Here is an 11,525-nt window from a genome sequence, read left to right on the forward strand (position 1 = left end):
CATACTTGAATTTTAAAATATACTCCTCTTTATCTGAAATTTTTATTCTGCAGTTATGGGTAGCTGGTTGCTAATACACTTACCACTTTAGAGCTGATTCTGAGGACTTTGAGGAATGATGCCAGGTCTGTTTCACCCTTGCTGATCTCCTGTTGCAATGAATTTACTCTCATTATCTGTTTTATTTTTAATAACTTTTCAAGTATACTCTGAAGTGTTTCCTTTTCATCCCCAAATGTTACTACCAACTGAAATTTTTTTTTAAATTATACTTTAAGGAAGTGAACAAAGGTTGCTGTAAAAACCACAACACACACGTACACACACACACACACGTACACACACACACACAAGCTCACAAATAAAGAATTTAGGCTACAACTATATCAAACACACAAAAAAAAAAACATCATAGGATGAAGAGGACCTTTGGCATAATCATACATATTTAACATAACATACATATTTGGGTGCCATTGCAGCAAGAAGTTGAACTAATCTGTAGAAAATAATTTTTTCAGTGTAAAATCAAAAGATTAAAACACATGGCTTAAGAGAAGAAAAGCTGATTTCAGAAAAAAAAAATGGTGGTGCTCATGTCTTTTCATTCCTTTACTCCATCAGCCAGAATGCATGGCTCAGGTTGTCTGGGCTCCACTGCAGGGTATGTACTAGTTTGCCTGTCATGGCACCCATCTTGTAATTTCTCACTTTTGCTCCTCTGTCCTTATTTGTCTCTCTAGGCCATCAAAGCAACCAGCAACCAGATTGGTCCAAAAGGAGTTTGCTGTTTGGCTTACAATAAAGCCAGTTTTAAAATGTTTACACATATGTAAATTACACCTAGATTATTTGATACTATCTAGTACTATCCAAGGAAGAAACAAGTGGAAATAATTTTTTATTAGGACCAGGGCCTAACATTTCAAACCTTCAGAAAAGTTAACAGAATAGTACAATAATCATGAATATGCCCTTCACTATTTGTTTTCAAACATTTTTAATACTGCCCTCCTAAGAAGAATTTTAGCATAACTATCTCTTAATTGCCAATCCCCATCCAGTGAAATTTTATGACTGTAGATATACTGTATATCTGCTTGTGTACTCTATGCATACCTATATTTTATATGTCTCTCAAGAATGATTATCCACTTCTCTTAGAGGAAACACTGGCCCAGATGAGAATCCATGACCTAGATACACCAGTTAACATTTTTTCAGTTATTTTCATAGGAAAATAACATATATATATATATATATATATATATATATATATATGGAAGAATTCCAGTATTTTCTCATATATATACACATATAGTACATATGTATACATATATGTGTATATACATGTACATCTATATACATATATATGTATGTATGGAAAAATGTTAAGTGGCATAAGTAGGTCATGTGTAGACACATATATATACACATGCAATATGCAATTTTACATTAATTAAATTTACCTTTATAATACATTTAACATATATACCTTTATAATACATTTAAATATATACCTTTATAATACATTTAACATTTTTTTCCAAGAAAAATTGAGACTCTGAAAAGAAGTATCACATTCACCTTAAAGCTTCTGAGCCTGCAGAAAACCTTCCAAAGTTAAAGACCCACCCTTGTTCCATTAGACCCAACTCTACATAGTCCAATTTTAAGCAGTGTCCATGATGAATCCTTCAGCATAAATGGGATGCAAATTGTACGTCTGTATAATTGAATGACTAAAACTAATGTACAGATACTGCCACAAATGTTTAGTTTTACATTGATATGTTGAGCACAGTATTTCTGACCAGATTAGTCAGCATAACCTGCTTATAATCAGTAAGTTATCTCAGGTCTAAAAAGCTTGAGTAGTTTTCCTAGTAATTAGGGTAAGATACATGGTCTTCCTAGATGTCAAACTCAATCTGGAGTTAATAGAGTCACTCACCAAAGTCTTACCATGGCTAGTTATGGTGAAAATCTCCTCATGGCTTACAGTGGAGCCCTAATCCTCCTCTAAGGATTTATTTGAGCTTTTTAGAGGTGATAAGGAGTTTATGGTATTCAACTTGACAAGATCTTAAGTAGTTTCTTCTAAAATCCATTTTAAAAACAAATTTGTTTCATATATTTAGATATGTGCATAAGATATTTGTCCAAAGAAATAGTTCTATGATAAAAATGTTTAAATTTGCTGTCATTTATTGAAAGCTATCCTCTCTTTTCTAATAATTGTGGATAGGAATACATTAAATTGCATGTCCCCAAAAGAAAGGTTATGTATTTTATACAAGAACAAAATTATGACAGGAAATTAAACATAACACTCCCCCAGTTCTGAAGCTCAAAAACAGTCCACTTAAAGTGATAGAGATGAAAATAGCTAACCCACCTACTTCTAAGAGCAAGCATGCATTTGTTTGTTAAAGCTGAGGAAGAGAAAGGGGCTGGTAACAGGACATATATCTCCTTAATTCTAATACATGCGACAGCATAAACTAACGATTCACAAGAAAGGTAACACAATGTTTCTCCCCCCACCGCCCAATCCTTGATTTCACTTTTCAGTTTGACTGACCCGCAGGCAACCATGGTCAGAAAATGCTAAATGAACAGTTCTAGAAACAAACAATTCTTAAGGGTTTTTTTTTGTTGTTGTTTTGTTTTGTTTTGTTTTTTTTAGTTATACATGAACACAATATCATTATTTTGTTTACTCATTTTTATGTCGTGCTGAGAATCAAACCCAGTGCCCCAAATATGCAAGGCAGGCACTCTGCCACTGAGCCACAATCCCAGCCCAATTTTTAAGTTTTAAATAAGATTTTTCATGGTATATTGTTGTAGTCGCTCTATTTTAATGTTATTCATTATTGTTTATCTTTCACTGTGACTAGTTTATAAATTAAACTTAATTATAGGCTGTATGCTTAGTAAACAGCATAGCATACGTAATTTCAGTACTATCTGTGGTTTCAAACATCCACTAGGAGTCCTGGAACATGTTTCCTGCAGATAAAGGTGACTACTATATATATATATGTCTTATAATATATTAATTAATGCTAGTGGTTTGGGGTCATGCACAAGGTTCTGGGTTCAATCCACAGCACGACAATAAGTAAATAAATAAAATATGCTAAATCTCATTCATAACAAGATATGCATACATTAAAACCAAAATAATGTTGTAGTTTGCATATGAGGTGTTCTCCAAAAGCTCATTTTAATGCAGGAATATTCAGAGTTGAGATAATTAGATTATTAGAGGTAGAATCTAATCTGTCCATCCTAGTTTGAATGGCTAGGTTGTAACTATAGACAGGTGAGAAGGCATGGTTGGAGAAAAAAAAAAAAGCACAGCATACATAGTTTCAATACTATCTGTGGTTTCAAACATCCACTGGGAGGTGGGTCACTGGGGAACATGTCCTGCAAGTGTATATCTGCCTTGAAATTCCTTCTCCCAGGTGCTCTCACTCTCCTTCTTGCCCCTTCTTCATTCCAGACCCAATCATCAGCTGAATAGCTTTTCTCCTCTGGGCCCTTCCCTAAATTATGTGCTCCTCACCTTGGGCCCAGAGCAATAGAGTCTGCAGTCTAAGAACTGAGACCTCCAAAACAGTAAACCCTAAATAAACCTTTCCTCCTCCAAGTTGTTCTTGTCAAGCATCTTGGTCACAGTGACAGAAAAGCAGACTGAAAAATGAGATACATTTTTTTTTCTCAATAGCCAAAGGTTGAGAACAAATAAAACACTATGTTAGTATATGTATGTGTTAATAGGCATTCTTACATCTTTCTAATTAGGGATGTAAATTAGTGCTCCCTCTGTGTAGGAGAGTTTGGCAACAACAACCAAAATCATTTAAAGCATATACATCCTTCAAGTGTAGAAATCAGTATCAGGAAATTATTATACAGATATATTTGCACATGTTCACAGAAACATATACTAGCCTATCCAAAAATGTTATAATAGCAAAACTGGTTATAAAGTTCATTAATAAGGTGCTACCTAAATTATAATTTTTGAAATGAAATAATATTAGTAACTAAAAATAAAATGCCCCTCTACATGTACAATTGTGAATCTGCAAAATACATAGTTTTTAAAAATAGTGAAATTCTGAAAAGAATGTTTAATCAGTGTAAAAAATGTGAATTATAATTATATTATATAAAATTGATATAGAATATTTCTAAAATGAAATGATGGCCTTTCAGTGGGAGAACTCAAAGACAAGTAGATGGAAGAAAGGCTTAATTTTCACTGTACTCTCTATTGAATTTTATATCATGTGAGTATAGTGTATTTTAAAAATAGAGTGTGTTTATGAATAAACAGAAGACAGTATATCAAAAATAAAATATTTGATGGTCATGTGAGTCAGCCTTCAAAAAATAATCAAGCTCAGAGACTAGCAAACTTTTTCTCCAGGTCCAAATAGGATAGAATTTAATTTTGTGGGCAATAGATGTCTGTCATAACTACTTAACTCTTCCAAAGTAGCATAAAGCAGCCATAAGAAAATGCAAAAGCTAATGAGTTTGACTGTGTGCCCATACAACTTTACAATAGGCACTGGGCTGCATTTAACCCAGAGGCCATAGTTGGCTGACCCCTGATGTCACTGTTATTTTCATAGATGATTTTTTTTCCTCCTATACAAGTCTATAACAACTAGTTAGTGAAGTATGAGAGACAGTTGTTCAAATTTCAAAAATATAAACAACCCTCAGGTGCAAATTACACATCAAACACAAAAAATTGTTCTGAATCACATAATTTTCTTCAAAGAATTCGTAGATGTCATGTATTTAAATGTTGAGTAAACTTAGTAGAGTAGAAAGCAACAATAAAATCTTAGTTTTTTTATTGCAGCACAGATTATAATTTAAGAACTTTGTTGAAAGCTAATTGCACTAGGCTAATAAAAATATTACATCTCAAAATAGTAAATATTGACAAATAAAACCAGAAGAATTTATGAAACAATAAAATATATCCACTCTTACCACAAACCTTAATGCAGTATATTGAACAGATAATAAAATTTTGAGTAGATAATAAAAGGCAATGGTTTATCTTTAATAAATTGTAAACTACAACTACTTCAAGTGAGAAATTTTTATTAGCATTAAACTCAGTGTTCTTGCTTATTAGTAGGTTTTGCTTAGTCATGATATCAGTGATTTTTATTTGCTTGTACACTGAAACCATTGTCAAGGTTTTCTATGCATCTCAATTGACAAGAGAAATATTGTTTACTTTGATTTGCTTTCTTTGCAAGTTTGCAGTGTGCATTGAAGCAGGTTATCAGAATTCAAGGCTATCTGTGGGCCACATGAAAACACTTAAGACTTAACTTAAGCTTAGTAATTCTCATGTTGGAGAAAAATGTCAGATGGAAAGCAGAATGTATTCAAATATTAATAGAAATTTGGGGAAATATACATTGTTTTTAGGGACCAATTTAATAAGCAGATAAGGTTGCCTTCCAGAATTTTATATCAATAGACATACTTGAAATAGACAGTTTGAACAGCAGTGATGAGAAAAGTTTAACAAGGCAATGTCAGGTGACTTTAAATAACTAATGCACCATCTTGTCAAATACCTTGATGGACAAAGTGATAGCAAGAAACCAGACAGGTTAAAGCAAGTTCAACCAGACTATTAAAAAAAATGGTTTCTAAAAAATTCTCTATCATTGCAGTTGCCCCAAATACTTTCATTTGCAGCATCTTCACTTGGCCAATGAAAGATGACAGGTAAAAGCTACGGCAGAGACAGATGCCATTTCACTTGAATCAGACTTTAGGCAGCATATTTCAGTTTTTATCTCTGTTTCTGAAATTGGTGGTGAGGATCATGATCCTTTCTTTGACTACACCATTTCATCATTTGAATCTCATTTAATGTAACCACAGTGTTTCACGAGGAAGCAGCAAGATCATCAACAATGTGTACAAATTTGTGTTTCCTTACAGTCAAGAGTTTTCTAAATACTTTTGGACTGAATGTGCATGGAATCAGAAAATGACATATCTTAAGTTCTGAAAAACACACTCATAAGCTTCTGTGAGATTTGCCAAGTTATGTCTGTCAAGTAACCTACCTCAGAGCCCCAGCAGGACTTCAAGGACCTCATATCTATAATTTCAAAACATATCAGCTGTATTGATCTATATATCCTTTCGGTAATAAAGGGATGAAAACCAAGTCTTCTCCTCAGGCTGAGCTTAAAATTCCAAAAAGTTTAATTCTTCCAAAAGGTAGAAAACTGCATCAAAATATCAGCATATATTTAGTAATGCATCTTCTATAGAAAAAAAAAGGAGTGCAGAAAACAGACCAACAATCTTACAGAAAACACTTAAAACATATATGTTGTATATATTTATGCATATATTATATTTAATAAATATATTTTTTCTAAAATGATACATTTTAACAGCTCTCATACTAATAAAATATTATCAAATATATTAAGACTATTTAAAGACTATTAAAAAAAGAAATATAAACATTTTAGAATGCAAATTAAAATAATGAGATGTTATTTTCCAACTATCTGATTGTCAAAGATTAAAGACATCGGAAAAGTGTCCAATGCTGGCTCCAGGGTAATGAAATATATATTCTTTATTGTGATGTAAAATGATATTAACCTCCTATTTAAAAATCTATCAACAGTATCAAAATTTTAAAAGGCTATACCATACCATGGAATGTATAAGAAAGAAAAGTATATACTAAAAAAAAAAAAAAGTGAGTGATTATTCAAAAGTGTTCATTATATAGCAGGCTTACTCTTACATCAGGGAATAATGGGTCATCTAAGTATATTTAATATTTGTAATATTAACCAAATTCTTATTACATACCCATAATAGTACTAAAAAATGTAGGTGCATTTTATAGAGGATTAGAGAGTTTATAAACTTTTCCAAGTTATCCAGACAATGAATGTCATAACCACTCAAATACAGGTCTATCTGACTAAAAAAATACAATGTATTGGCTGATCACATGTAGGACACTCAGCCATCACTGCTAGCTCTACTGGCCACTACCTGCAGTGGTGCTGCCAGTAGGGCCTAGTGACACTCGGCTATAATCCTAGCTACTTGGGAAACTGAAGTAGGAGGATTCAGGTATGAGGTCATCTGAACAATTTCAAAAAATTAAGGATTGAGTCTGTGTCTCAATGGTAGAATAACCAGTATTGCAAAATAAAACAAGACGGGAGTATAGGAGGATAGTTCACTGGCAGATGTGAACAAAGAACCTGCTAGTGTAGCCCAGGCCCCTGCCACAGCCCTTAGAGTGACAGGTGACTTGGCTTCTGTAAAATTGGGAGGAACACCAAACAGATGGAAGGTTTTATCCGACACTCTATAATTAAAAGATGAAGTTATAAATCTAGTATAGATTCCAAGCGCTGATACTTACAGTGAATATTATGTCCTTCCCCTTCAGACTTTGCCAAAACAACAAACATTTTCAGTTGCACCAGGATCAGATTTATCAAAAGGCACAGTGTCCAGGGTTCAATATGAACTAACACAACAGATTCAGTCAACAGACAGAAATTTCAGAATAATTTTACAGGCTCTTCAGATAACGGAGTATAAATCAAGAAAGCAGTCAAATTCAGATCATTCGTGGCTCTAATCAAAACTTACTTGCCCTGGGAATACCTCCTGTTAATATCCAGAATCTCATGGTGGAATAGACAAGTTCAGGTTTGAGGAGTTGCAACTGCTGGTTCATCTTTTTGTGATCAAACTCAAGTACTTGCTAATGTATCTCTTGGTCTGCAGGAACCATTACCTTTGTACTCATCAATAGGGTTGATCTAAACTCTTGGGGACTACTGGTCAATTCTTAGTGACTGTAGTGATTAATTGCTAATGGACACTTGATAAACACAGGAGAAGCTATGGATACTTCACACATTCAGAAAAGATTAATGCTGGTTTCTCCTGATATTAATGAAACGAAGACTGATAGAGATTTATTTGTGCCAATATATTCCTCATCACAGTTGCCTATTACAATAAATAGTATAGGTACATTTCAACAAGACACAAATAGCTTCACTACTTCTAGTGGAAAAGTCCATTCTTCAGATCTTTAGGGAAATTTTATCCAGTTATCTGTTTCTGAAGAAACATAGACAAAATATGCAGGTTTCTGCAGCACAGCCTATTGTATACCATCTACAGCTTCGAGTCTCAGCAGCCAACCAATCATGCTCAAATTATACAAGGATTTATACCACAGACAAGCCATGGTGTGCAAGCTAGTGGTCAAAATATAACAGGCTTTGCAAAATTTTTACCTGAGACTGAATCCTGAAGCCTTTTTAATACAGGCACAGATAGTGATTCCTGGACAGATAATTTGGCAAACATGTTAAGTACAAAGGGTCCAGAACTTGCAGAATTTGCAAATACAGAATATTACTGCCAAAAATAATAATGTCGATGCCTGTTCAAACACTTGGGCTAGGTCGAGTCACAGCAGGTGGAGCTTTGACTTCAATCCTGGTTAGTCTAAGCACTACTCAGTTGCCAAATACACAGTCATAATAAACCATAGATTCCACCAGAATCCAGCTACATCCAGAGAGCTGACATTCCTGCAATAGTAGGCTCAAGGAAGAACCTAATCCTGAAGAGTGACACCTCATTGAACACCAATAACCTAATACACTTAAGAGAGCAGGTAAAGAAGGGACCAACAACATCAAGAAGGAAAAATATTTCTGAGGGTAGCTTGCACTTATCCCAACTGTAAAGAAGGTGATAGGAGAGGGAACAATGCTGGGAAAAAGAAGAAACACATCTGTCATACACCAAGATATGGCAAAGTCTACAGGAAGACCTCACATCTGAAGGCACATGTGCATTGGCATTCTGGAGAGTGACCTTTTATGTGTAACTAAATGTTCCATGGTCAAAGATTTACTCAAAGTGATGAATTACAAAGGCACAGAGAACACATGAGAAGAATTTTGTTCGTCCAGCCTGTTTCAAATGCCTTATGAGAAGTGACCACTTGCCAAGTATATTAAAGTACATCAAAATAAAAATGTTATTTATTCCAGCAGTACAGTGTTAGCATCTGTGGAAGCTGAACAATGTTTGGATTACTGCAGAAGTAACAACACTTAACCTTGCAAACATTCAACAAGGTTCTGTTTTGGAGATAGAAACTGTTAATACCACCACCAGCAATCAAGATATCCTTACCAACATTGAAATACCCTTACAGCTGGGTCACAAAAAGAGGCAATGGAGTAAATATTAGGCAATACTTATCCGTCATGATTATTTTTATAGAGTTGTGAAAAGAATGTTATTCCTAAGTTCTTAGACACCTTTTTATTCATGTGCAAAAATATTTGGATCAAGGGTAATGGTTTTACATAACACTGAAATGCTTTACTTTGTATGATACTCTACAGTGTGTTAAAAATGGTAAAGCTGCCTTCCAATAAAAATTAAAAACAAAAGAAAATTCACTGAATGAAATGAAAGTAAGATTTCTTCCTTAGTTTTCTTCACAGCTTCAGGTACAATTCTGGCTGTCTTCTTATATCCAGATCCCAAATCCTAATTCAACCCTTCAACCCTGGTTAGTCTAAGCTCTAGTCAGTTGTCAAATCTATAATAAATTCTGCCAGAATCCAGCACAAATCACAAGTGAAGATACCACATAAAATGAAATCTATCTTCACATAGTCTGCCCATTCACAAATTGGCACTCCAGTAGATGCTCCACTTTTTACCTATACTAAAGCTGAATGTTTATATAAGTAGAAAGACAACCTTGAGAAAGTTCTGGAAAGCTTTGGCAGAAATTAAAAATAATGATTCATTCTCTTCTACTATATTAGTTAGATCAAATTGTTTTTCAGTGAGTAAGGTAAATGTTAACCTAACAATTTCCCTCATAAAGGAAAAAAGGAGATGAGCTGGGAGAAAGAGGCAAGTGAGATATGAAAAAGGAGGAAAATTAGAAAAACAAAAAACAAATGCTTTTGGCTTCCTTTCATAGAGTCTTACAGAACAAAAAGAGAGTGAAATGAAAACAATGGGTCATGTCTCTCAAATCCACTAAGCACAGTGTCAGAACACTTCCCTTGACCTATCATCACATGACAGAGGAGATCTGGACACAAGAAAACTGGTCCTCAGACAGATGAAGCTCTGCAGGCACCAACTGACATGCAATCCTTGAAATAGCTAATTACTGGAGACTTAAATGTTAAAGTTGTAATTACAGCTAGCATTAATTAAGAGTATCCCTTACTCACTTCTTTCACGAGTGTATGTTGGATTGCTGATAATGTACTAGGCTTTGTTCTGAGTGTTCGGAGAGCACTTGCATGACAGGGGAAGGAGTGCAACAGTTAAAAATGGGTCAACATAGATCATGTCAAGTGATGAGAATATGTCATGAATCCTCCAGCAGTGACAGTGAAAGAACGTTAAGGTGAAGTTGTTCCATTGTATGTACGGTGATCAAGAGTGCCACCGACAAAGTAGCATTGGAAGAGAAACTCACTCAATACTGACCAATTCCTGCCCAGACACATTTACTCACTTCAATGTGAGTCAGTCCAACTACTATTGGACTAACTCCAGCCCTTAGAGCTCTATGTACCCACTCCCTAAGCCTCCCCCTTTTTAGAGATTCCTGACTCTCTGTTGAGATGAAGCTCTCTTGGTCATCCAGCTCAATAAACTTAATGCACTTGATGAGCAAGTTTCCTTGGTGGTCTCTGTAGAGGTACTCTGACAATTGAGAGTTTTCAGCATATGAAGATGGTATGGAAAACAAGAAGACTGGATGAGATCACCCAACGATCAATAAAGAAAAAGACATTATGAGGCCTGCGGCATTCTAGCATTTAGAAGTCCATTTCAAAGACGAGCAAAACCAGCAAAAGATCTGGAAATGAATTTGTTGGGGAGGTTGAAGGAGATGCAAGAAAGTATGCCCCAGAAGGTAAGGAGTTTTCCATCATTATTCTTAAAAGGAATGACTATAAGAATATGCTAAGGATAAATTCAAATACAAATGGGTGGATGAACTGAGCGCACAAAAATTACAATCAGACATCAATAAGAAGCACAAAATAATAAATATTGAAAGAGATGAGCCAAATACCTCTGACCCATGGACCTTGACACACAGAAATGGTCTGAAAAAATTATCCATATACTTAATTCCAAATAAAGTGATAAAATGTCACAGCAAATAGAAATGTCTCTTACATCAGAAGAATTTGAGCCTATGGTTCTCAATGTTCTCTTCTTTCTCTCTTGGTTAGCTATGTTCTCAATTTCTACACATTCCTCCTATTTTTCTGCTCTATTCACTTTTTTTCAGTCTTCCTTCTGCTCAGCATGATCTAGTTTCATTCATTTTGTGAATCTATCAATAATAGTTTTAAATTTAAAATAGGGAGGCACAAAGCAAAAGCACAAATATCAAACCA

General features: G+C 34.5%; 1 pseudogene; it reads left to right on the plus strand.

Annotated features, from left to right (window-relative positions):
- Positions 1-9,328, plus strand: part of LOC107149538 — a 60,283-nt pseudogene extending 50,955 nt beyond the window's left edge.
- Positions 9,329-11,525: the final 2,197 nt, after the last annotated feature.

Source organism: Marmota marmota, unplaced genomic scaffold, assembly GCF_001458135.2.
Source record: "Marmota marmota marmota unplaced genomic scaffold, marMar, whole genome shotgun sequence".
In the NCBI taxonomy this organism is placed as follows: domain Eukaryota; kingdom Metazoa; phylum Chordata; class Mammalia; order Rodentia; family Sciuridae; genus Marmota; species Marmota marmota.